Genomic DNA, 3,462 nt, shown 5'->3' with positions numbered 1-3,462 from the left:
GGTTCCGCTCATGGAGAGCAACAAGTTCTGCATTCCATCCCCACTCCCACCTGCATCTTCCTCTTCCAGCCTTCCTAACAGCCTTCAATAACTCACTTTGGACCCAATTCTTCATCTATGAGAAAGTCTGCTTACAATGGCCTTAATTAATATGTAAATCCAAACACTGTTCTTCCCTCTACAGGAAGCAGAAGACAAGACCATTACAGGGATGTTATGACTGTACCGTGAACAGATTTGATTTCAGATTATACCAATTAAGCAGATTGTATAGGAAGAGTATTAGAGACCCATTATCACCTGTGCTGATTTGAAACTGTTGTATGCCCTAAAAAAGCCATGTTTTTTAATCCTGTTTTAATTTGCTGGGTGGGATCTTTTGGATTAAGTTGTTTCCATGGAGATGTGACACATCCAATTGCAGGTGGGAACTTTTGATTACATGGTTTCCATGGAGATGTGTCTCACCCATTGAATATGGGGTTGCTTACTGGAGTCCTTTAAGAGGGACCCATTTTGAAAGAAGCCACAGAGCAGACAAAACCAACAGAGGCAACATGAGATCTAGATGTTTGGAGACACCAAAAGTAAATGCCCCCGGGGAATGTTCAAAATGAGAAGCCAAAGACCCCAGCAGATGCCAGCCATGTGACTACCCAGCTGACAGAGGTGTTCTGGACCCATTGGCCTTTCTTTGAAGTTAAGGTATCTCTCCCTGGATGACTTAGTTTGGACATTTCTGTGGTCTTAGAACTGTAAACTTGCAATTTAATAAATTCCCTTTTTAATAAATTCCCTTCCATTTCTGGTTTATTGAGTTCCAGCAGCTTTAGCAAACTAAAACACCTGAAAAAAAATTACTGACTTAAAAATTAAAAGCTGGTTTACTATTAGAGGGAGTTTTGACTTGAGACATAAAAAACAAATTCCTCTCCAAAATGAGTCACCTCCAATACAAAGAGGCGGGAGACAAAAGTATTTGCCTTATAGAGAAGATGATGGAAAAGACTTGAATTATAATTCTTATAATCAAAGGCAGTCTTCAGAAGATCCTTAGGCTCAGCGGCCTAAGGTCTCTCATGCATTATTCTAAGAACAAAGCCCTGGCTGAGGCCCTGCCCAGGCACTTTGCTGGCCTGCCAGGCTATACAGTACAGACACCTCACAGACTCATTTCCTTACGTTCTGAGATGGGGATGTTATTGTGCTGATCATCCTCAGCAATCAGGGTCACCACCAATCAGTCCTTTAGGGGGTTGGAAGTATTTTAGTTTGCTAAAGCTGCTGGAATGCAATACACCAGAAATTGACTGGCTTTTATAAAGGGGATTTATTTAGTTACAAATTTACAGTTCCCTGGAGAAAAGGCAGCTTCCTTTCATCTGGGTTTCTCTGTCACATGGGAAGGCACATGGTGATGTCTGCTGGCACTCTCTCCTGGCTTCTGGGTTCAAACAGCTTTCCCTGGGGGGTTTCCTCTCTTCACCTCTGAATGCCTGGGTCTATATCAGCTCTGAGTACTGAGTTGAGGTGTGCTAGGCAGCTGAGCTCCGCTGAGCTGTCTCTCTCTCTTCTGACTCCTCCTTTTAAGCCTCACTCATTGTGGAAGGCATCCCCTTTAGCTGATGGCAGTTGTAATCAGCCACAGATTAAATTCACATGCTGATTTTTAAGTCAACAGCAAGAGAACAACTGGGCACCATTACCTGGCCAAGTTGATACCTGAAACTAACTACTACCGAGGTAGACTGTGATGAACTTTTCAGTGTCATACTTGGAGAGCCATATGCCTGGATGTTGTGGTGCATATTGTAGCTGAGAAGGAACATTTCAACCTGTTCAAGGCCGCCAGTGTGCCCCATTTGGTTTCAGTGGTTCCTCAGCAGCTGCCCAGGGTCTCTCTATGTGTCCCTAGCAAACAGGAACACAGAGAAAATGGAACTTCCTTTTGCTTCTCTTTATCATCAAGTAGTTCAATGGCTCTGTTTAGCATTAGAAATTTTACAGCTTCATAGAGACTGTATTCCTCCTCTTCATTTGTGAACAGTTCTTCACAAGGCATTTGCCTTGCTTCTGCAGTTCTCATTTCAGTCAAGCCTGCCCACTTCTTCCTTAGCAAAGTGAGGGATTCCATAATTTTACCAACAAGGTCCTTGCTCTTCCCATCAAATTTCAGTCAAGTTTTCACTGCTTGATCCAGCTGTATTTGCTGATCAGTTTTTCTACTAATAGCATGAGCTCGGGGTCCCACAGCTAGGGGAGCAGCTCGGCCATCTGACCCATCACCTGGAACAATGTGGCCCTCAGCTCACAATTATCACTGCCAACTAGCCTTATGGAGGTGAATTTCTGAGAAAGCTCCTCCTAGCCCTTTTTCACGCATGTTGCATTTTTGCATATTTCCTCTCCATTCTTTTGCAGTAGTCTTTGATATCCACTTCAGGAGCAAAAATTAATCTGGGTTCTAATCACCTTGTTTCATGTGTAAGTAATTTTTTCTCGTTTTCTAATTCATCCGCACACGATACATGTACTCCATATGCTCTGCCTGGTACCGCTTCGCCCTCCTGCGCCTAGCTCCTGCTGCACCCTTGGACGCGGTCCCCGCTTCCCGCACGCGCGCTTCTCCGTGCACCTTGAGCAGGCCATGCTCCTGGCTGGCGCAAAGCGCAACGACTCATCTGGCCGCCCGCAGGGGCGACGGTGACGGGACGGGAGGTTCGGTGGGCTTCAAGCCATCCCGGGCCCCTTCCATGGGGCGCTGGGCCATAGCCCAGGCCGCTCTGCTGCCCTGGAGGTTTCTGACAGCCCCGAGGACGCTTCTGCGCGTGTCACTACGACCCGCTTCTGTAGCTTTTTAAAATTATCTTTTATTAGAGAAATATAGGTTTTCGAAAAGAACGTGAAGAAAATAGAGTTCCCATAAACCACGTCCAAGCCCCCACCCCCCGCAGCTTACTATATTATTAAAACATTGTATTAGTGTGGTACTTTGTTATAACTTCATAAAAACAATATTACTGTAATTGTACTATTATCTCTAGTCCATAGTTTACATTAGGGTTCACTATATCTGTTGTACAATCCTATATTGTATTTTATTCTAGTAACACATATACAACCTAAAATTTCTCCTTTTAACCATATATAATATATAATTCAGTAGTGTTAATTGTATTCACAATGTTGTGCTGCCGTCACTACCTTCTGTTACCAAAACTTTTTCATCACCCCAAAGAGAAAATCTGTACCAATTACGCATTAAAGCCCTATTCCCTACCATCATTCAGTCTCCGGCAACAATTATTGTAGTTTCTGACTCCACAAGTTTGGATATTATAATTATTTATTTTGGTTCTTTTGCCCATATGCCTAGAAGCAGGGTTGCTGGGTCATATAGTAATTCCATATTTAACTTTCTGAGGAGCCCACAACCTGTTTTCCATAGCAGTTGCACCATTT

The 3,462-nt window shown here is 43.6% G+C and overlaps 1 pseudogene; it reads right to left on the bottom strand.

Annotated features, from left to right (window-relative positions):
• Positions 1 to 1,162: 1,162 nt before the first annotated feature.
• LOC143671589 (ubiquitin thioesterase otulin-like) lies at positions 1,163 to 2,681 on the bottom strand (annotated as a pseudogene).
• Positions 2,682 to 3,462: the final 781 nt, after the last annotated feature.

Source organism: Tamandua tetradactyla, chromosome X (genome assembly GCF_023851605.1).
Source record: "Tamandua tetradactyla isolate mTamTet1 chromosome X, mTamTet1.pri, whole genome shotgun sequence".
Taxonomy (NCBI): Eukaryota; Metazoa; Chordata; class Mammalia; order Pilosa; family Myrmecophagidae; genus Tamandua; species Tamandua tetradactyla.
Note: the sequence above shows the minus strand (reverse complement) of the source record. Positions and strands in the feature narration are given on the sequence as shown.